A 24,949-nucleotide genomic window follows, 5' to 3' on the forward strand; every position below is an offset into this window, starting at 1 on the left:
GCACAATATTTCAAATGTCCACTCCGCTAGAGGGGGCACCAGGAGGGGAGTGGGAGCGTGCTCTGCTCTGTGCTGCGCTCTGCTCCTCTCCCCATAGAAGCAGCTGCACCGCTCTCCATCTCTCCCTGCAGCAGCAGCGAAGGCTCATATAAAAATTTAATTTATATAAAAGTGGTGGTATGAGGGAGCATTACGCATAATGTGTGGCTTCATGTGTAAGGGGCATTACGGTGTGCAGCATCATGTGTAAGCGGCATTATGTGTGCAGCATCATGTGTAAGGGACATTATGTGTGCAGCATCATGTGTAAGGGACATTATGTGTGCAGCATCATGTGTAATGGGTACTATGGTGCGCGGCATCATGTGTAATGGGTACTATGGTGTGCGGCATCATGTGTAATGGGTACTATGGTATGCGGCATCATGTGTAATGGGTACTATGGTGCGATCAAGCAAGAACCCCCTAGCAATGAGCACGAAGGTAAGAAGCACTTATGTGGCAAATATGTAATGGGCATTACGGTTTGTTATATAGAATGTAATGGGCATCATGATGTGTAATGGGCATTATGCTGTGTAGCCTTATGTGTAATTGGCATTACGGCGTGTGGCTTTATGTGTAATGGGTATTACGGAGTTTGCTAAAATGTGTAATGGGCATTACTGTGTATGGTCTAACGTGTAACGCCACACCCCTTTTTGTGATACCACGCCTCCTTCCCATGAGACCACGCCCCCTTTTTGACGCGCGGCTACGCCGCGCAAGGGTCCCTCTTCTGTTGCGTCTGGATCTGGGACCACTCATTACCATAATTCTAGATTCGCCTATGTGCATACCTTCTGATAGGCCACTGCAGGCAAGCCCGAGGAAGCAGCCGGCATGCACAATGATCTATCCCTATGCCACTTTCAAATTATAAACACACAGTCACAGAAGGCAGAGTTGGTGGTTGAAGAAATGACCTAATAAATTGCAGTCTCAGGCCACAGCACCTTGGGCAATAGACCGTCCTGCAAACAAGTTAAAGATTTTTATTGCTGCAAGTGATGCTGACTGGTTTTGATTTTCATCTCTATTTATTACATTATTTGTATAGTTGACACACATATTTGACAGTGCTGTACAGATCTTTGGCTATCATCAACAAATGCCACTACATTCCACAATGTTGTAGCACTCCCACATTGTCACGAAAAGTACCTACACATTTCAGAATCATTGTTATCTTTTTAATCAGATGTGCCAGTTAAATAAACTGCTGTAATCTGGGATAATCTGGTAATCCTCGACAGGCTGTGCACTTCAGAAGCTTCTGCCGGGTTTTCCTATGGATTAAGATCCAAGCTGGATCACTTTATGCAGAAAACTACAAATTCATCAGCAGGATGGCACTCTCTAGGTTAACTCTTCATGTCCTGGGACAGTGATTCAAATTGTGTGACTGATTGATATGTCAGTGTGGCTAGATACCGAATCTAATTCAGATTGTTTTTTATTCATTTAAATGCTAAACAATGTAAATCTGTGTATTAATACAACTAATTAACATACAAGGTTTTGTAAGGATTAGGCTGTGTGTGTCTGTGTGTGTGTGTGTGTGTGTGTGTGTGTGTGTGGGGGGGGGGGGGGGGGGGGTTAGTGCTAGCCTGCGGGAGGGATGAGGTTTAACTCACCCAAGGAAGTAAGTGGTTCCAAGTGTAGGTGTCATAATTTAGTAGTGACTTAAAGGTGGGATGTTTAATGCATTTCAGAAGTTTACAAAAGCAACCATTCACTTCCTAGCTGTTCTCTATCTAGCATAGTCTATGAAATGACAGGAGTCATTTTACAAACATGGGAGTTCTATTGAAGATGGGATGTTGCCCATAGCAACCGATCAGATTCTATATATTATCTTCTAGAAGTTGCTAAATAAATAAGAAGTAGAATCTGATTGATTTGTATGTGTAACATACCATCTTCAAAAAAACACCCAGCTTAGTAAATTGACTCCTTACAATCTAACTAGTTACACTGGGTATTTTCTCTACTTGTATTCTCTCCATGGCTTAAAATATATCCTCTTACTACATTACTACATACTAGAAAGGAAAAAGAATGACCAATAGCGCAGGCAATAGCTGCTGACTGGTTGGGAGAGTGTTAAGGGAATATAGGAATAAGAGAGAATGTTCTTGGGTTTCACTGATATTCGGCTGAGTAAAAAACACTTCTGTTTAATTTCTTTGAATTAATTACGCAATATAAAACTTTTAAACATTACATATAAGATCAAAGTAAATGTAAATTGATATTCCAAAAGCTAGCCACTCCTTGTCAATTTTAAAGAGGAAATTTGGGATGTTAACGTTACCCTTGTGATGGTTTAAATCAGGCATGTCCAACGTTGGCCCTCTAGCTGTTGTGAAACTACACTTCCCAGCATGCTTTGCAATAGTTTTAGCATTCTCTAATAGCAAAACTGTGTCAAGGCATGATTGGACCTGTAGTTTCACAACAGCTGGAGGGCCAAGGTTGGACATGCCTGGTTTAAATCATTCATCGATGGATTATTCTCAGAAATTCAATAAGTTTTATCAGAATGATGTGCACTCTCTATGTCAGTGGTCAGGAAACTGGGGTAAATTACCCAAATGGGGTAAAAATGAAATTCCTTGGGGTAGTGGACAGTCGCGCTGCTGAGACACAGACGGGCATGCATATAAATCCATATGCATGCCCGGCTGTGTCTCGGCAGTGTGTCCATCCATTACCCCCAAGAATTTCATTTAATTGCATATAGAATCTATATATAGATTCTATATGCATGCCCGGCTGTGTGTGGTACAGTACTGTAGTGCACAAGGACCTGACACAATGCAGTGCATCAGGCCAATGTGTATAACACAGTTCCCTGCGTGATGTCTCGGTCCCCGCCTCCAAGTCTGTCCGCTTCTTCAGTAGAGTCGACTAGTTGCTGCGCCATCTGGGCAGTATGCAGTCTGCACTGCCACTGCGGCGCTGAGTTTCTTTGCCTGGTTATAGGCTCCTGTCAAGGTATACCCATCTCTAATCTAGAAAAAAAACTTTGCACAGACTGTCACTATATCAGCTTGAAATACTGACACTAATAGTTGCCTGGACATGACAATGGCTATACCACACACATCATGGCAGCCATTGATGATGATGATGATGATGATTACCATGTATGGCTGTGTGTAGTACAAATATTGTACCACACACAGCCATACATGGTAATCATCGTCATCATCATAAATTGCTTGCAGGCTGTCTACCATACTAGCGGAATATAGCATCAATTTCTGGGGGTACAGTGTGTAATACAATTATATGATCTCCTTCCTTTCAAATCAAGGGGGTAACATCATCATATCTAAATATATTTTGGGGTAAAAGGTAAAACGTTCCCTGATCCCTGCTCTAGGTTAACAGTTCATGTCCTGGGACAGTGATTCAAATTGTGTGACTGATGTTTTTAAGGCACACTTTCACTTGGGACAAAGGGGGTTATTCTAGTTCACTCTTTCTAACAAAATCCTTCTTAGATGGACAAAACTATGGCCCTTATTCTGATCGGTGCGGATATTCCCGCATTCTTACGGAGCGGTCCGCACGCCACGGTGTTTTGCCGCGTGCGGCCATCGTCCGTAGAAACGCCCACGTGTCCTCCGCATTCGGACGGACTCACTCTTTAAGAACAGGGCGTGTTTACGGACGACATACAAACCATGCGTGTGCGGGAGAAACACTCCGATTCTGCACGGTATTACAGAGTAGTACAGAGTATGCTCGGGAATACCGCATCCGAACGGGAGCCAAGCGGTGCTACCGCCCGTAAGCGGAGTATTTACGCCAAACAACCCACTATGATGTATATTCTGCAATACATCACATGACCCACTTATTCAATTACCTATCCTCATAAAAAACTTCTTATTTGGAATTGGAATCAATTAGATGCCAATATATCCTTACAAGCATGCCTAACACATGCATTGCACACATTAACCCTTACAGCAATTGAAGTGCAATGGTTTCTATTAAAGCACTGACAAGCGTCCTATTAGTGAGTAATGAGTAAAGGAGTAGATTCTATTGGGTTCAGGTGTTAATGCTTGTAGTCATTAGGCGGTCCGTTCGCCTACCGCATGAACGAGTGGTGTCCGCAAAGCAATAGTACACTTGTGGACACCGCACATTTCTGCCCTTTTTGATCGCGTGCATTCGGAGTGGTATCCGAATGTACGCCCCCCAACATAAGTGTACTCCCCCGTGTCCGCCCATGTTTCCGCCCCGTTTTGCCCACTTTGAAACTACGCCCATGTGTCATTCCGCATGACGCCCATAATACGCCCATATTTCCCGACTGATTGCGGGGAACAGTTTTGGACGGGATTTGGCCGAACAGGTACGGAGTCAAGGCGTGGCACATGCGCGTTGCGTTCTCCACGCATGCGCAGACGCCGTAAAGACGCGATCCGAAAGTATGCGGTAAAGTACGCGTCAATCAGAATAAGGGCCTATGTGCACTTGTGCAGAGAGAATTAGATTTGGGTGGGGTTTTACCTCAAAGTGAGATCTATATTGCAGTGTAGAAATAATGCAGTCAGTATTTTCCCTGCACAGAAACAAAATAACTCGGTACTTGTGTAGATTCACGGCGCCACCGCGCGCACAGTGAAACTTTGAAACTTGGCAGTCTGCCAGACTCTGTGTTCACTGTGCGCGTGCCGCTCTAGTTGTTCTCAGTGCAGCGCGTGGCTGCTTTCCTTATGTAAGCTACGTTATCAGCATAGCGCTGGGCAGCAGCAGTGCACCCAGCGCTGACAGGTCACTGTGGTACTTGTAGTTCCACAGTGAAATAGGCAGTCCTGCGCACCGCTGACAACCCGACAATTTAGACTCCTCCGGCAATTTAGAAGTCTACATTTAGACGTCTAAATCCAGACTCCCTGCAGTCCTGCGCAACGCTGACAACCCGGCAATTTAGACTCCTCAGGCAATTTAGAAGTCTAGATTTAGACGTCTAAATCCAGACTTCCTGCAAACCATTAAAATGGGGGCATCTAAATTTAGACGGTAAAGCGTCTCAATTTAGTAGGGTCTAGGGGTACACTATTAAACCTGTTCACAATGACACTAGTCGACGTAACAGCTGTCAACCTTGTTAATTCCACTATCCACGCCAACCCGAAGCGCAGCGAGCCCGCGAGGGAGGGCGGTACGCGTCCTACGACCTTTTCATACCCCCACTATCCACGTCGGCGTGGAGTTGATTTTATAAAGTGTGGCGAGTGCAGCGAGCCCCGCGAGCGGGCTTCACAGGTATCCGCGGGCGCTCGCCACACTTTATAAAATCAACTCCACGCCGACGTGGATAGTGGGGGTATGAAAAGGTCGTAGGACGCGTACACATTTTACGTGGACTCTGCACATTTTACATCTGCAGTGCACATGGTTTTGTCCATCTAAGAAGGATTTTGTCAGAAAGAGTGAACTAGAATAAGGGCCAAAATTCAGACATTTTTGGAGAATATAATAGCTAGAGGGACATTTATTGCCTACCCCATCTTTAAGGTCTTTTATAGAATAGGTCCTACCAGCTAATTTTTATTATATCCTTAGCTTTTGTGCTTGGGAGGTTTTTTGTTTTTGTTGTACTATACCTAGCCTATGGTCACTTTAACCCCTTCCCGACATTTGACGTACATTTACGTCATGGTCGGGAAGTACTTCCCGACACATGGCGTAAATGTACGTCATGGCTTGTAACTGTCACAGCGTCTATAGACGCGGTGACAGTTTCAACATGTCTGCTGTCCCTGACAGCAGACATGTCCCTGCATGCCCAGGGGGGGCTGCGATGCCGCCCCCCGGTCGGCGATCGCTGTGATTGGCTGTTCAGTGTGAACAGCCAATTACAGCGTTTTCTGTGTCACCGGCGAATAACGTTCGCCGGTGACACGCGATCGGAGGTGATTGGTGCTGTAAAGTACAGCACCAATCACCGCGGGGTGTAAGGGTGACACTGGTGTCACCCCACCTCGCCCCGCCCGCCCCCAAAGGCCGTGATTGGTTCGTCGGACCAACGGACCAATCACAGCCAAGGAGGGAGCTTTAAACTAACGGTGACTGCACTGCAGACGCCATTCCGGTCTGGAATTGCGTGCAGTGCGGTCACCGTGCCTAGCTGCCGCAGTATACTGACCTGAACTGAGCAAAATACTTACCTGATCACTGCTTCATTACTGCTTGTAGTGTGCTGGATGCTTCCTGGATCCTGTTACTACTTGTGACTTCCTGTGAACTTGTGCTGCTGCAGTGTAATAGCGTTAGATAGAGAGAGATAGATAGAGAGAGATAGAGAGAGATAGTGTCAGAGAGTGCTATATTTTGTGCTGCTGCAGTGTGATATAGTTATAGATAGAGAGATAGAGAGAGAGAGATAGAGAGAGATAGAGAGATAGTGACAGATTGTGCTATATATTTTTTATATAACTGACTGCTGCCCCCCCTTTTGTGCTGATCAGTATAAATCAGCAACTTTTTGGGGGCGCAGGTTTTTTTTTATATATATATATATACCTGTCAGTGCTGCTGCTGCAGTGTTATAGAGTGATAGATAGTGAGAGATAGAGAGATAGAGAGAGATAGTGACAGAGAGTGATAGAGACTGCTATATTTTGTGTCTGCTGCCCCCATTTTGTGCACCCCCAGCAACTTTTTGGGGGTGCAGGGGTTATTTTTCATATATATATTACTGTCAGTGCTGCTGCTGCAGTGTCATAGAGTGATAGATAGTGAGAGATAGAGAGAGATAGTGACAGAGAGTGATAGAGAGTGCTAAATTTTGTGTCTGCTGCCCCCGCCTTTTGTGCTGATCACTATATCTGAGGTGATCAGCAACTTTTTGGGGGTGCAGAGGTTTTTTTTTTTTTTATATATACCTGCCAGTTGCTGCCAGTTGCACTGTCAGTTGCACCAAAGGTTGTGCACCTGCTGCCCCTCACTGGTAATCAGTGTCGCATCACTGATCACCTTTTTTTTTTTTGAGGCTGCTGTGGGGTCTTTTTTTAATTTTTTTTTTACACACACTGTGATTTTGTGGGTGTCCTGTGGCCACTGTGCGCTGATCAGTGACGTACATCACTGATCAGTTTTTCGGCACAGGGTTGATCTTTTTTTTTTTGATCAAATTCCTGTTGCCTTTGAGCGCTGTTCAGTGACGGACGTAACTGACCAACATCTGTGCTCAATTTTTGGCGCAGGACCTTTTTTTTTTTTTTTTTAACCCCTTCAATTTTTTATTTTTTTAACCCCTTCAATTTTTTTTTTTTTTTTAACCCCTTCAATTTTTTTTTTTTTGTATAAAGTATTTTTTTTTTTTCTGCACTACACACACACTACACACTACATACCCCCCGGGTTGAAATAAAGTTTGTACCCCCCCCTACACTATACACGTGTTGAAACATTTCACTACCAGTAACACAAAAATAAAAATGGCATCCCAAATGTCATCCCAAATGTCATCCCAGTCATCCAGAAGAATGTATTCAGCGGAGGAGGCATATGCCATGCTTGCCTCTGACTCTGACACAGCCAGTGATGCAAGCGGGGAATTTGAAGGCTTCGTCTTAAGCTCCTCTTCCTCCTCTAGTGATGAGGGACCCCCTCAAAGACGCCCCCGTAGAGCAGCTGAGACCCCCCCCCCAATAATTGATCTCGTATGGACCCCACCACCAGACAATTTTGAGCCCCAGGTTCCTGAGTTTTTGGCCATGCCAGGAATCCAATTTGATTCCACAGGTCTCAGAGAAATTGACTTTTTCAAATTATTTTTCTCTGATGATTTTATAAATTTAATGGTGGACCAAAGTAATTTATATGCCCAGCAGTTTATTGCTCAAAACCCCACGTCATTATTTGCTAGGTGGACCCCTGTAGATGCAGTAGAGATGATGACGTTTTGGGGTCTGGTGTTTCATATGGGCATAGTAAAAAAGCCAGAAATTAGGCAATATTGGAGTACAGATGTTCTGTACAGCACCCCATTTTACCGTATGGCCATGCCCCGGGCTCGATTTGAGACGATCCTTAAATTTTTGCATTACAACGATAATGCACAGTGCCCACCCAGAGATGATCCCACCTTTGACCGGCTATTCAAAGTCAGGCCGGTCATTGATCATTTCAGTGCCAAATTTGAAGAGATGTACATCCCTGATAAATTCATTTGCATAGACGAGTCCCTTATACATTTTAAAGGAAGGGTTAAATTCCGCCAGTACCTTCCCAGTAAGAGGGCAAGGTATGGCATAAAAATGTATAAGCTGTGTGAAAGCACCTCAGGGTACACCCACAGGTTTAGGGTATATGAAGGGAAGGATTCAAGAATTGAACCGCCAGAATGCCCCCCCTCCCTCGTAGGTGTTAGTGGAAAAATTGTCTGGGATTTAGTGCACCCCTTCCTGGATAAAGGTTATCACCTCTATGTGGATAACTTTTACACCAGCATCCCCCTGTTTAAGGCCCTTGGTTCAAGAGGTACAGCAGCTTGCGGTACTGTGCGCAAGAACCAAAGAGGCCTCCCAAAAACGCACATTGCCCAAGTAATGAGAAGGGGTGAAAGCAGGGGAATATGCACCGAAAATATGTTGTTGGTCAAATATAAGGACAAGAGGGATGTCCTTATACTGACAACAATTCACGGAGACAGTACCACCTCCGTCCCTGTACGAGGTACCAGTACCCACACCTCAAAACCTAATTGTATCCTGGATTACAATAGGTACATGGGCGGAGTGGATCTTTCAGATCAGGTACTGAAGCCGTACAGTGCCCTGCGGAAAACAAAAATCTGGTACAAGAAGCTGGCCGTGTATATCATCCAGATGGCACTGTATAACGCTTACGTGCTATTCCGTTCTACCGGCCAGAGGGGGACATTTATGCACTTTCAAGAGGAAGTCATAAAGGGCCTAGTATTTGGGAACCAGCAGGCAGAGGGCCCCAGTACTTCTAGTACTGGCCCCCGTATTGTACCAGGGCAGCATTTTCCTGATGAAATCCCCTCCACTGGAAAAAAGGGCAGGACACAAAAAAGGTGCAAAGTTTGCTATAAAAAGGGAATAAGAAAGCAAACTATTTTCCAGTGTGACACTTGCCCCGACAAACCCGGCCTATGTATAAAGGAGTGTTTTAAAATATACCACACATCTATGGATTTTTAGGTTCATCATTTCACCGTGCTTCGGGGGTCTTGCTAATGCCACATAGCACCCACCATTCATTCCACCAGAATCTGAGCCGCAAAATCCAAAAATCACTCCTTCCCTTCTGAGTCCTGCCATGCACCCAACTGGTATTTTTTGGTCACATGTGAGGCATTGCCGTACTCGGGAGAAATTGGGGCACAGATTTTGGGGTGCTTTTTCTCCTTCATACCTTCTGAAAATGAAAAATTTTGAGCCAGAACTGCATTTTTGTGTAAAAAAATGTAATTTTTAATTTTCACTGCCCAGTTGTATCAAAATTGGTGAAACCCCTGGGGGTTTGAAATGTACACTATACCCCTAGATGAATTCCCTGAGGGGTGTAGTTTGCAAAATGGGGTCACTTGTGGGGGGGTTCCACTGTATTGGTGCTTTGGGGGTCTTGCTAATGCGACATAGCACCCACCAACATTCCACCAGAATTTGTGCTGCAAAATCCAAATATCACTCCTTCCCTTCTGAGTCCTGCCACTTTTTGGTCACACATGAGGCATTGCCGTACTCGGGAGAAATTGGGGCACAGATTTTGGGGTGCTTTTTCTCCTTCATACCTTCTGAAAATGAAAAATTTTGAGCCAGAACTGCATTTTTGTGTAAAAAAATGTAATTTTTCATTTTCACTGCCCAGTTGTATCAAAATTGGTGAAACCCCTGGGGGTTTGAAATGTACACTATACCCCTACATGAATTCCCTGAGGGGTGTAGTTTGCAAAATGGGGTCACTTGTGGGGAGGTTCCACTGTATTGGTGCTTTGGGGGTCTTGCTAATGCGACATAGCACCCACCAACATTCCACCACCAAAAATCACTCCTTCCCTTCTGAGTCCTGCCATGCACCCAACTGGTATTTTTTGGTCACATATGAGGCATTGCCATACTCGGGAGAAATTGGGGCACAGATTTTGGGGTGCTTTTTCTCCTTCATACCTTATGAAAATGAAAAATTTTGAGCCAGAACTGCATTTTTGTGTAAAAAAATGTAATTTTTCATTTTCACTGCCCAGTTGTATCAAAATTGGTGAAACCCCTGGGGGTTTGAAATGTACACTATACCCCTAGATGAATTCCCTGAGGGGTGTAGTTTGCAAAATGGGGTCACTTGTGGGGGGGTTCCACTGTATTGGTGCTTGGGGGGTCTTGCTAATGCAACATAGCACCCACCAACATTCCACCACAATCTGAGCTGCAAAATCCAAAAATCACTCCTTCCTTTCTGAGTCCTGCCATGCACCCAAATGGTATTTTTTGGTCACATGTGAGGCATTGCCGTACTCGGGAGAAATTGGGGCACAGATTTTGGGGTGCTTTGTCTCCTTCATTCCTTGTGAAAATGAAAAATTTTGAGCCAGAACTGCATTTTTGTGTAAAAAATGTAATTTTGCATTTGCACAGCGCAGTTGTATCAAAATTGGTGAAACCCCTTGGGGTTTGAAATGTACACTATACCCCTAGATGAATTCCCTGAGGGGTGTAGTTTGCAAAATGGGGTCACTTGTGGGGGGGGTTCCACTGTATTGGTGCTTGGGGGGTCTTGCTAATGCGACATAGCACCCACCAAAATTCCACCAGAATCTGAGCTGCAAAATCCAAAAATCACTCCTTCCCTTCTGAGTCCTGCCATGCGCCCAAATATATATTTTTTGGTCACATATGAGGCATTGCCATACTCGGGAGAAATTGGGGCACAGATTTTGGGGTGCTTTTTCTCCTTCATACCTTATGAAAATGAAAAATTTTGAGCCAGAACTGCATTTTTGTGTAAAAAAATGTAATTTTTAATTTTCACTGCCCAGTTGTATCAAAATTGGTGAAACCCCTGGGGGTTTGAAATGTACACTATACCCCTAGATGAATTCCCTGAGGGGTGTAGTTTGCAAAATGGGGTCACTTGTGGGGGGGTTCCACTGTATTGGTGCTTTGGGGGTCTTGCTAATGCGACATAGCACCCACCAACATTCCACCACCAAAAATCACTCCTTCCCTTCTGAGTCCTGCCATGCACCCAACTGGTATTTTTTGGTCACATATGAGGCATTGCCATACTCGGGAGAAATTGGGGCACAGATTTTGGGGTGCTTTTTCTCCTTCATACCTTCTGAAAATGAAAAATTTTGAGCCAGAACTGCATTTTTGTGTAAAAAAATGTAATTTTTCATTTTCACTGCCCAGTTGTATCAAAATTGGTGAAACCCCTGGGGGTTTGAAATGTACACTATACCCCTAGATGAATTCCCTGAGGGGTGTAGTTTGCAAAATGGGGTCACTTGTGGGGGGGTTCCACTGTATTGGTGCTTGGGGGGTCTTGCTAATGCAACATAGCACCCACCAACATTCCACCAGAATCTGAGCTGCAAAATCCAAAAATCACTCCTTCCTTTCTGAGTCCTGCCATGCACCCAAATGGTATTTTTTGGTCACATGTGAGGCATTGCCGTACTCGGGAGAAATTGGGGCACAGATTTTGGGGTGCTTTGTCTCCTTCATTCCTTGTGAAAATAAAAAATTTTGAGCCAGAACTGCATTTTTGTGTAAAAAATGTAATTTTGCATTTGCACAGCCCAGTTGTATCAAAATTGGTGAAACCCCTGGGGGTTTGAAATGTACACTATACCCCTAGATGAATTCCCTGAGGGGTGTAGTTTGCAAAATGGGGTCACTTGTGGGGGGGTTCCACTGTATTGGTGCTTGGGGGGTCTTGCTAATGCGACATAGCACCCACCAAAATTCCACCAGAATCTGAGCTGCAAAATCCAAAAATCACTCCTTCCCTTCTGAGTCCTGCCATGCGCCCAAATGGTATTTTTTGGTCACATGTGAGGCATTGCCGTACTCGGGAGAAATTGGGGCACAGATTTTGGGGTGCTTTTTCTCCTTCATACCTTCTGAAAATGAAAAATTTTGAGCCAGAACTGCATTTTTGTGTAAAAAAATGTAATTTTTCATTTTCACTGCCCAGTTGTATCAAAATTGGTGAAACCCCTGGGGGTTTGAAATGTACACTATACCCCTAGATGAATTCCCTGAGGGGTGTAGTTTGCAAAATGGGGTCACTTGTGGGGGGGTTCCACTGTATTGGTGCTTTGGGGGTCTTGCTAATGCGACATAGCACCCACCAACATTCCACCACCAAAAATCACTCCTTCCCTTCTGAGTCCTGCCATGCACCCAACTGGTATTTTTTGGTCACATATGAGGCATTGCCATACTCGGGAGAAATTGGGGCACAGATTTTGGGGTGCTTTTTCTCCTTCATACCTTATGAAAATGAAAAATTTTGAGCCAGAACTGCATTTTTGTGTAAAAAAATGTAATTTTTCATTTTCACTGCCCAGTTGTATCAAAATTGGTGAAACCTCTGGGGGTTTGAAATGTACACTATACCCCTAGATGAATTCCCTGAGGGGTGTAGTTTGCAAAATGGGGTCACTTGTGGGGGGGTTCCTAAATTTTAGCATCTTATGGTGCCTAGAAACCTACAAGGTGCCTAAAAAATAATCTCATAAAAAGGAGGCTCCAAAATCAAGTAGGTGCTCCTTCTATTATGAAGCCTGTGGTTTGGTCAACGTGCACACTAGGGCCACATATAGGATATTTATGAAAACAAAAGAATTGGGGGAATCAATTTTAGTCACATTTCTCTAGTAAAATGTACTGTGTTCCTTAGAAAAATGTATTAAAATTGCAAATCTGCAAAAAAAATGAAATTTTGAAATTTCACCTACACTTTGTTTTAATTCCTGTGAAACACCTAAAGGGTTAACAAACTTCCAAAATGCTGTTTTGAATACTGTGAGGGGTGCAGTTTTTGAAATGGTATCATTTATGGGGGTGTCTCACATACAAGTCCCTCAAAGTCACATCAGAACTGAACTGGTCCCTAAAAAAATCAGTGTTTGAAATTTTCTTGAAAATTTGAGAATTTGCTATTCATATTGTAAGCCTCCTAGTGTCCAAAAAAATTAAAAGGAAGTTGAAATAATGATGGAAACATAAAGTAGACATATGGTCTATGTTAGTTATTAACTATTTTGAGTGGTATGATTATTAGTCTCACAAGCAGAAAATTTAACATTTTGCAAATTGCAAAATTTTCCATTTTTTCACGACATTTTGGTATTTTTCACAAAAAAACACAGACTGTATCGACCCAAATTTACCACTAATTTGAAGTACAATGTGTCACGAAAAAACAATCTCAAAATCACTGGGATAAGTAAAAGCAAAAAAAAGTTATCCCCACTTAAGTGATACATGTCAGATTTGAAAAAAATGGCTCTGTCAGGAACGCAAAAACTGGCTCTGTCAGGAAGGGGTTAATAGTAGCACCTGTCATAAATGAGCCTTCCCTTTCTGTAGATTTGCAATGCTAGACAAGTTGGAGGGATGCGGTATGAAATACAGACAGTCAAAATACCAACAGCTATTGACCGACGGCCAAAATCCCGACATGTTCAAAATACCGACATTTAAAATCCCGACAAGGTCAACATACCGACATATAGAATGTAGACAGGTGAAAAAGTCGACATGATTTTCGGTCGACAGGTCGCAAGGTCGACATGGTTTTTTTCATAGGTTTTTTTACCCGAATTTCGACACAGTCGACATGGACACAGTTGGAAGTCAACCGCAGCCCCTAGCATAGCTCGCTTCGCTCGCAAAGCTTCGGGCACGGTGCCTCGCTGCGCTCGGCACACTATTTTATTCTCCCACCACGCCCCAGTGGATGGTAGGGCATGAAATACCGCCTGTCGGCACATGTCGGTTCAAAAAACAGTGAAAAAAAACATGTTGACCTCGCGACCTGTCGACCGAAAGTCACGTTGACTTTTGCACCTGTCTACATTCTATATGTCGGTATTTTGACTTTGTCGGGATTTTGACCTAGTCGGGATTTTTACCTTGTCGGGAATTTAAATGTCGGTTTTTTGACCTTGTCTGGATTTTGACCTTTTCGGCATTTTGACCGTCGGTCAATAGTTGTCGGTATTTTGACCGTTGGGATTTTGACCGTCGGGATTTTGACTGCATCCAGTTCATAGGTAGTTTATGCTGCTTTCCCACTGCAGAAACGGGTAAAGACCCGGTATTGTTAAATTTGACTTTAAAACATGTCTGAGCCTGAAACCCCTTTCCCACTGCATGTTATAAACGTTATATTACTGGTTAATTTCCGTTTTTGTACTATTCACATTAAACCCATTTTGAAAGGTACAAAAACAGTAATTCACCAGTAATATACAACCTGTCCCCTGGTACCTGTCCTGCCCTCACCCCTGGCAGCTGGTACCTCCGCTCCCCCACTTCCCTGGTACCCCCGCTCCCCCCTGCCCTGGTACCCCCCTCCCCCCTGCCCTGGTTCCCTACTCCCCCATCCCCTGGTACCTGCAAGCTGGTACCCCCGCTCTCCCCTGCCCTGGTACCCCCCTGCCCTGGTACCTGGCAGCAATCCATCTGGGCAGTGGGGCAGTGCAGTAGGCAGTGGCGTGCCAGGGCTCCTAGTCGGCAGGTCCCCCACTGATGCATGAAAGCATCATGCAGGAGCATGATTCAGGAGGAGGCTACAGCTGGTGCACAGACAGCGGGGGCACTGGGGATCCGGGCAGGTCCGTGCTCAGGAGGAGGAAGCAGAGAAGGCAAGTCAATTAGGAGATTGTCATTTCATCGGTGGGGGTCCCTGCTGCGAATGGAAAATAGCGGTCTTGATCATTAGATATGCGCATATTTAATGAGACACAAATTAAATATGTGCATATATAATGCATGACTCCGCTATTTCCCATTCGCGGCAGGGACCTACACCGATGAAATTACAATCTCCTAATGGACCCGCTTCCTCCTCCTGAGCACGGACCGCGCTGCCCGGTTCCCCAGTGCCCCTGCTGTATGTGCACCAGCTGCAGTCTCCGCCTGCATCAAACTCCTGTATGATGCTTTCATGCATCAGTCTGGGACCTGCGGACTAGGAGCCCTGGAACTCCCGCTGCCTACTCTGCCTACCTTGCTGCACCGCCAGGTACCAGGGGAGGGAGGTGCGGGGGTACCTGGGGAGGGGGGGATACCAGCTGCAAGGTACCAGGGGAGGGGGGCCGGGGGTACCAGCTGCAAGGTACCAGGGGAGGGGGGGGTACCAGCTGCCGGGTACCAGGAGGGTGGCCAGGACAGGTACCAGGGGAGGGGGAAGACTAGTGTGGGATCTTAAATACCGTTTAAGACCCTTTCACACTGCCAAAAAAAACGGATCTTAAACGTGTATGACACAGCTTTTTACCCGTTTAACAAATACCGGTATTTGTTAAACGGGTAAAGCACCCTGGAGCTTTCCCACTGCAGCTCTACCCATTTAAAAAGGCAAACAAATCTGCAATTTACCATTTAAGAGCTGCAGTGGGAAAGGGGTATTAGTGTTGTTGTGGGTGCATTTTGGGATCTAAAGCTGGGTACTCATTTGACAACACCACAAATGATACAATGTCATAAACTTTTTCACTTGAACTGGCTGGAACTCCCTGACAAATGATAAAGTGAGTAGCCCCTAAACAATTTTACAAACAATATCGTTCAGTGGCCACATCCACAGCCATATCATTGACACTATAGTCAGGATTCTACTGCATATAAAGATGACAGAGGAGGTCACTATGACTTGTTGAATGCGCATTGTTAATAATATGTTGAGTTTTTAAACACAAATACTTTTAACCTCAGGTTTACCCACACTTTTGATTTTTTTAGTGTAAACTTCTTGGACATCAAGTTCTCCGCCATTGATGGAACCATCCATCCAATTTAACCAAACTTATAGATGCTCATAACTACTTACATTTTACAAGTAGTTGCTATAGGCTGTGGAAATAACAGCGGCACAGATTTCACAACTCAATTGGATTTCATGTTGAATAATTTTAGGAGACGGGGTTATCCAAGTTACCTATTATAAAATGCCAGAAAATATGCTAAAACCCTAAAACGAACAGACCTCCTTAGAGACCTTAATAAGAAAAATGCTAAAAATAAGAATCTGAATCACAGATAAGGAGAGGAGGAAAATATTTTAGAAAATATCACCTTTTTATCTAAGTGCAATAAAAAATCCCACTTCATCAAGAAAATCATTAGTGAAAAAACTATATTAAAACAAGATCCCATCCTAAAATAAACTCTCTAGAATAAACCTAGAATTACCTTTAAAAATAATACGGTACTTGTTTCCTAGAACGGCGCCCACTAAGCAATTTGCTTAGTGGGCTATTCTGCGTAGTGGCATCGCACACTAATTTCATAACCCCACTATCCACGTTGGAGTGGAGTTGACTTTAGATAGTGTGACGAGCGCAGCGAGCCTCCGAGCCCGAAGCGTGGCGAGCCCCGCGAGGGGACACGGATAACTTTACATGTATTACGTGGCCCCTCGCTTCGGCCTCCTATTCCGCGTCCGCTCGCCATGCTTCGGGCTCCGTGACTCGATGCGCTCGCCACACTATCTAGAATCAACTCCACGCCGATAGTGGATAGTGGGGGTATGAAAAGGTCGGAGGACGCATACCACCGCCCCTCGCGGGCTCGCTGCGCTCGCCACACTTCGGGTTGGCATTGAGAAGTTCCTAGGGGATGAAACGCGTAGGATTTCTCAGACCAATAGACATCTGAGGCCGAATCAGGAATTGATACACCTATGTGAAGACACTTACCGAAAAATTTTGTATTTTGTATTTTATGTTATATATTTTATATGAAAACGTTTTATTGTCTGGAATAAACATATTCTACTTTTAAGAAAAGTCTGATGTTGGTGAAACAAATCTAAGCGCACCTCTATACCTTTTTCTTCATATATATATAAATATATATATATATATATATATATACAATGTGGCGTGCGGTCCGGCACTCTCCCCTCAGCAGCTCTGACCTCGGTGCCCTCCGTGACAAGAAGGTATGCAGGGAAGAACAGGCGGCACTCCAAGGATTTGTATAAAGTTTGTATTAAAGCTGATAAGACACCAACGTTTCGGGGCCCGAATGCCCCTTTGTCAAGGTGGTGAAAACATACAGTGAATAACACATAGGTACAAAATCTTACCTTAAATAATGTGAGTGCACCGCCCCTCCTCCTGTGCAGTCGGCGCGGGTTCCCGCATCCGCCCATGTCGCAGAATGTCGGAAGTGTCTCAATAGTATGACCGCTTCCTTAGAGACGTTTGAAACGCACGCTGCGTCAGGTGGAACGCAAGCTGAGTGTGTTGCCGGAAGTACCAATATTGAGCTGACATGTCCGGTAAACGGGACCAGCCGGCCGCTGCAACAAGGAGAGAACGTTTACAATTAATATGCGTGATACATTGAAAACGTATTTTACGTATGTTTTCACCACCTTGACAAAGGGGCATTCGGGCCCCGAAACGTTGGTGTCTTATCAGCTTTAATACAAACTTTATACAAATCCTTGGAGTGCCGCCTGTTCTTCCCTGCATACCTTCTTGTCACGGAGGGCACCGAGGTCAGAGCTGCTGAGGGGAGAGTGCCGGACCGCACGCCACATTGTATATATATATATATATATATATATATGAAGAAAAAGGTATAGAGGTGCGCTTAGTTTTATTTCACCAACATCAGACTTTTCTTAAAAATAGAATATGTTTATTCCAGACAATGAAACGTTTTCGTATAAAATATATAACATAAAATACAAAATACAACAATTTTTCGATAAGTGTCTTCACATAGGTGTATCGATTCCTGATTCGGCCTCAGATGTCTATTGGTCTGAGAAACCCTACGCGTTTCATCCCCCCTGGAAGTACACTTGTTCTTTAAATAAATTAGATCCATATTAATGGTCTAATTAGCTACTTAAAGCGCCAGGAGTGGTAGTGTTTAAAGGCACTACAAAAATGTTATATTAGTAGCTATCATTAATAATATAGTGCATACAAACTAGACACAATTTAAAAAAATATTGTTAACAATATTGTTAACATTCCTATTGTTGAAAGATCTCATCTTCCCAGATCAAGTAAAACTACGTTAGTTTAGGGTTAGGTTGGAGGTTAATTTTGACATTTTGACAGATATGTTAAATTATTTGACTAATCTGTCCCTTCTTCTGGCAATTTTTATATCCGCTAAATATTATTTTGGTGTTTGTTACCTACGGTATGCACTACATTTATTTTACCTAATTACTTGTCAGGTCACCTGTACTGTATATAAGACTTCTCCTGGAAAAAGGACATTGCACATATGCAGTTTCAATTTCTGGGGCCCAGGCTTCTCTTTGGGGATGGTATAAAGCTAATGTGACAAACTCTGAAAAACTGAGTTTGAAAGTAGTGGTCAGTCTGTAGTCCCTATTGATAATAATGGAGACTATGGTCTGCAGTGGTAGATTTATGTGAACTATATTGCATTAAGCTGTTGTTACATATCAAGGATACATCTGCATCACTTTGTGAAAAAAAAACTGTAAATGGGAACCATAGTCACAGAAATTAGGTCCATGCATGAGTGAAAAGTGATCTAGCTAGCGAATGTTTAGTAACTGCATCATTCAGATTACTGCTAATCTCATCCAGATATCTTGAATCAGGGTTCTGGTGTTATTCTGGGTAAATTACACCTGAAAAAAGCTCAATTAAATCATACTTGCCTACCCTCCCGCATTTAGCGGGAGTCGCCCGTTTTTTTCAATCCTCCTCCCACTCCCCCGCAAATCCCTCCGTTTCTCCCGGTTTTTGTCCCCTTTCCCCCACAAAATTTGACTGCGCATGCGTGAACGGCATGTTTTGGGGGCGGGGCCTAAATGTGCAACCTCGTGACATCATTGAGCATACCAGCTACTGCGGGGCTGTGTGGGTATCTGTGCGGCAGCTGGCACAGCTAAAACCAGAGGTCACAGCAGTGTGAGCGGGAGCCGGGACGCACACCGAGGCAGCTGCATTAGCCTGTCACTGGGCAGTATTCAATGAGAATAATTCTCCCTGCATGGCGAGAGATTTTTTCTCTCGCCATGCACTCGCCCTGTTCCGGAGGGCTCACTGCCACTCCTGCTCCCACTATTCAATGTGGTTAAGACTCGCCGCCACTCGCGGCGAGTCTTAACCCCTGCAGCGGACGAGCGTCCGCGGCAGGGAGCTGGCAGGGAGCCAGGGGACGGTGGCAGTCAGGGAGATTAAAGTCTCCCTGGCTGCCCCAGAACATATGTAGAGGGGAGGAGGGCTCCCCGGGACCCAGGCAGCACAAGCTGCCCCCCCTATAGCCAGCGGGGGACCCAGTATTCACTGCACCCGATCGTGCATATGTAATGATCGGATGCAGTGAATATATGAATATCTAATGAGCGGCTCGAGAGCTCCGGCTCTATAAGCACATGAATAAAAATAACATGCCCCTTCACAGAAAAAAAATCCTGATTTTTTTACACCAAAATTTAAAAAAAAAACCTTTTAGTTTAAAAGTTCACATTCCAGTTCTCCATGAAAAGATGGAGAATTGCTACACGGAGAGACACGGCGAAAATCACTTAAAAAGATGGCGAAAATATCACATTGATTAGGGTGGTTCACTTTTGTAGAGCAAAATGCTCCTTCCAACGCGAAAATAGCACAAACTCGCCAAAAAAAAGGCAAATTTTTCTCATTGAATACTGGCCACTGTGGCAGTGAGTGAGCCGGGCAGCGGGAGCAGCAGTAGTAAGTATAACTGCTGTCTGACTCCGTCCTCTGTAGCCTCTCTCCCCCACTCACTAAGCCTGCTTCCTTCCTTTTTTTGTGGGTTGTTTTTTTTTGCGTTTTAATACTTCATTGTTTGGCATCAATCGAAGACCACAGATCAGTGACTAGTCCTGTGTGTGGCATGCACTGTGAGGATGGTTGCGCAGGGAGGCTCTCTCCCTGCTGTACATCCCCAGCCGCTTCTGTCTACAGTCTCTGTAGCTGCCGGCTGCCAGTACACTGTCACACTGCATTAGACTCAGGAGCGCCGGCAGCACAGAGCTCCCTCCTGTCTTCCAACCCCCTTTCATGTCATCAGTCATGACAGCAGGTACTGGAAAGGGGGCGGAGCTACACGGAGTGGAGGGGCGGAGCTACACAAGTGGAAGGGGCGGAGCTACACGGGAGCACATCTAATGAAAGGAAGGAGAAGTAGATGAAGTGCCAGCCAGCTTGATTTTAAGGTAACTAACATGTGAGAGAGAGGTTCATACTGTCAGCAACTGGTGCAGCTGTTATGCAGCACTACTAATGTCAGCAACTGGTGCTGGCTTTACGCACGGATACTACTGTCGGCAACTAGTGTGGTAATTATGCAGTGCTACTACTGTCGGGAACTGGAGCGGTAATTACGTAGTGCTACTACTGTCAGTAACTGGTGCGTGCGTTACGCAGCGCAGCTACTGTCAGTAACTGGTGAGGGCATTACACAGTGCTACTACTGTCGGTAACTGGTGCGGGCTTTACGCACGGATACTACTGTCGGCAACTAGTGTGGTAATTATGCAGTGCTACTACTGTCGGGAACTGGAGCGGTAATTACGTAGTGCTACTACTGTCAGTAACTGGTGCGGGCGTTACGCAGCGCAGCTACTGTCAGTAACTGGTGAGGGCGTTACAGAGTGCTACTACTGTCGGTAACTGGTGAGGGCGTTTACGCAGCGCCGCTACTGTCAGTAACTGGTGAGGGCGTTACACAGTGCTACTACTGTCGGTAACTGGTGCTGGCTTTACGCAGGGATACTACTGTCGGCAACTGGTGCGGTAATTATGCAGTGCTACTACTGTCGGCAACTAGTGTGGTAATTAAGCAGTGCTACTACTGTCGGCAACTGGTGCAGTAATTACGTAGTGCTACTACTGTCAGTAACTGGTGCGGGCGTTACACAGTGCTACTACTGTCTGTAACTGGTGTGGGCGTTCCGCAATGCTACTACTGTCAGCTACTGGTGCGAGCGTTACACAGTACTGCTACTGTCTGTAACTGGTGTGGGCTTTATGCAGCGTCGCTACTGTCGGTAACTGGTGAGGGCGTTACGCAGCGCCGCTACTGTCAGTAACTGGTGAGGGCGTTACACAGCGCCGCTACTGTCAGTAACTGGTGAGGGTGTTACACAGTGCTACTACTGTCGGTAACTGGTGAGGGCGTTACACAGTGCTACTACTGTCGATAACTGGTGAGGGCGTTACACAGTGATACTACTGTCTGTAACTGGTGAGGGCGTTATGCAATGCTAATACTGTCAGCTACTGGTGCGGGCGTTCCGCAGTGCTACTACTGTCAGCAACTGGTTCTGGCGTTATACAGCGCTACTACTGTCGGCAACTGGTGCGGGCATTATAGTGCTACTACTGTCAGTACTGCCAGAGCCACACCCACTTTAAAGTTGGCCGCGCCTTCGCCGCAGCAGATCACAACTTCTGTCACACCAAACTTGGGAGGTATGCTGCTATGTCTTTCTGTGCCCATGTGCTTTTCTATTAATATTTTTAAGCCTGACTGAAAACATGCCCTTATTCATATGAAAATATTTCATGACCATCAAACACATTGCAACCACACATGATGGCTGGTTTCAATTGTACAGTTTATGTTTGTATGTTGCCCATATACAAACTTGCTCTGGTGGTATGCAGCTCTTCATATTTTTTTTCACCAGCCACTGCAGGACACACCCCTGGGTGGAAATAGATACGCCCATATGTGTCACTAGACACGCCCCTTGGTTAAAACATGACACACACCTTTAATGGTGCGCGACGCTGCGCTCGGTGCATTTTGCTAGCATCTAAAATCTCCCTCATTTTGCTTTTCAAAAGTAGGCAAGTATGATTAAATGCAGGTCCTGTTCCTTTTCAATGACTCTATCAGGCAGTCACCCAATGTAAAGATAGGGATCAATGAGTTTTTATGCAAGCAATGTAATCTAGCCAATGTAATTCCAGTGTGGATGTTATGTTTGTTTTAAAGCTGGTTTAGTAGATCCTGCAATATCAATAAGTTTGTATTTTTCATTCATAGAATGTTATCTTATGCTTATTTTAAAGCTGTTTTTGTAGATCCTGCAATATAAATACCAGTTTGTATTTTGCATTCATAGGGAAATATCAAAGATACAAATTCAAAAGTTGTACCATAAAATGTTCTCACATACATCATTGATTCATCTGATACATCTGATTCTGTATAGATGTGAGAAGTGTGTGTATTTGATAAGTAAGTAGGTTCCCATGGGAGGAAATGGATCATGTTCTTTCTTTCTGATCCACTTCCAGTTATTCTTCAAAACATTAACGGCATACTCCTTCTGCCACTGGAGTCATATTCATGCTGAGTATCTCTGTGGGTCTGGGAAGTTTGTGGTAATTCAAGAGTCTCAGATGAAAACTGCTCATTCAGTTCAGACAAATTATCCAAATGAAGGAATACACATTGGATTTAGGAAACAAGTCTCTTAAGACACTAAAAACCTGGTCTGTTTAGTTTTAAAATTATATATATTTTTCTACTTTTTACTTTTTTTCTTTTTCTAGTTTTTCTGTGATAAATCTAGTTACATTTTGAGACACAGAAAATGAGTAGTGACTACAGACATCTGAAACAACATTTGAAAGTTAGGTGTGGAAATAAAAAGAATACATATATGAGATGTCATATGGCTGCATGTTGGTGTAACTAATAACTATAAACCATTTTATAGAGGAAATGGGATTGTTTCTGTGAAGTGGCGAAGTCAATTGTTTCTAAAAAAAAAAAAGTAACACAAAAACATCCCAAAATTAACAAAATGAAAAAATATATATTTGAAATAATGTCCTGTACCGCAGATTCACTTAAATCTGATGTATAGAAAAATAAAAGAAGTATACTTTTAGGGGGTGTGGTATAATACCCTGACAGTCGGGAATCCAACAGTCATTAGCCCGACGTAGGAATCCCAACTGCGGGATCTCAGACAGCGGCGTGAGCTACGCTCACCACCTATTTTATTTTCCCTCTATGGGGTCATGGACCCCCAAGAGCGAGAATAGCCGCTGCCCCTGTGTCGGGCTTTAAGCAGTTGGAATTCCGACGTCCGGGTAATGACTGTCGGAATCGCGACTGCCGGTGAGTACTCCAGCACCCGCTTTTAGTTACTCCTGGAGAAAGTAATCTAAGGAGTGGTGACTTACAAGTAATTTTCCTAATATTTCCTTATAATTGGGCCAGATGTACCAAACATCAGAAAGTGACAAAGTGGAGAGTAATAAACAACCAGCCAAATCAACTCCTAATTCTCGTACAGACTGGGGTTTAAAAATGTCAGTTGATTGGCTAGTAGTTTATCACTCTCCACATTGTCACTCTTTGATGCTTGGTGCATCTGGCCTTCTGATTGCTCTGTAATCCACTTCACTCTTTCAGACGTTTTCAGTGCTGCACTTTATTTCACTATTCATGTGTCATGTTCATAGCATTTTCTTATCAAGTGATGTTCTGCTAGCTGTATCTATCACAGTGTGAGCACTGTCTGGGTTTTTTCCCTGAGGAGATTTTATTAATAAGTCTGTGGTGTATTCTAGTCAATCTCCACTATGGAGCTTTGTCCATGCTCTGCAAATCTTTTCTTCGAAAAATGGAGTTTGTCATTTTAATTGGACCCCATCTACGACTTCTGAGTGCCACAGCAGTCTGTGGGCCATTGAGGTCACTACAGGAGAGACATTACTACTTGTATTTCCTGGCTCTATGATCTTCTCATCATCTCAGACACAGGAATACACATGTCACACTGACTGTTAAGCTGAACTGTTTATAAAAAGAAAATATTCCTTCCTCTACTTCACAAGCTACAAGGCAACACGAGCATACAGCAGGGTTGCCGACCCTCCCGGAATTTGCGGAAGTCTCCCAAAAATTGGGTCCCTCCTCCCGGCCCCCGGAAGGGTGGGCAACCCTCCCGGACTTAGGGGGACCCCCACTGAGCGCCCCCCCCCCCCCCCCCGCGGGTCTCAGAGGAGGGGGCGGAGCTAAAATGGCACAATCGTGTCATTTTAGCCCTGTCCCCTCCATGGAGATCAGTTATTTTGGCTATTTGCCGTAATGGGGGCGGGGCTTAATGGCATCACCGTTAAGCCCCACCCCCAAACTCGTAATGAAAGATTCCTCTCCAGACTTCTCCCGGAGAGGATTTTTTGCAAGTCGGCAACCCTGGCATGCAGAGGTTAGCAAAAATGCATTTACAGTAAACCACTGTACTACTGCAGGGACTAATGTAAATGATTGGTTATTCTTTGTAAAGTGCTGGATAATGTGTTTGTCCTATATAAATAAGAGAATAGATGCCACACTCTTGGGGTGTGTTCTCCATTAGGGGCCTGATTCAGAAATGTTTGCTAGGCTGCATGGTAAATGCCATCCAAAATCCCCTCGCTAACATGTGAAGGGATGTGTTCGCGTACACATCCCCTCGCATGCGGCCAAACAGGAGAGAAATCATTCCATGGTCACTGACCACCGAATGATTGTTCTCCCCTTTGGTAATGAACGTCAGTCTACACTGACTTTTACTCCAGCCGCTATCAACTGAATTCGGGACGTCATGTAAATACACTTTTTTTTCTACTGGTATCTATATGAGCACTGTAGAAATAAGTAGATATGTTGTATCAATATGTAAACTAAATAAAGAG

The 24,949-nt window shown here is 44.4% G+C and overlaps 1 protein-coding gene across 9 annotated transcripts in view; it reads left to right on the top strand.

Annotated features, from left to right (window-relative positions):
• KALRN (kalirin RhoGEF kinase) overlaps nt 1-24,949 on the top strand; it is an 856,470-nt gene that overhangs the window by 223,060 nt on the left and 608,461 nt on the right. The window lies entirely within an intron of this gene.

The sequence above is a fragment of the Crinia signifera genome, chromosome 7, assembly GCF_055691185.1.
Source record: "Crinia signifera chromosome 7, ASM5569118v1, whole genome shotgun sequence".
Classification (NCBI taxonomy): domain Eukaryota; kingdom Metazoa; phylum Chordata; class Amphibia; order Anura; family Myobatrachidae; genus Crinia; species Crinia signifera.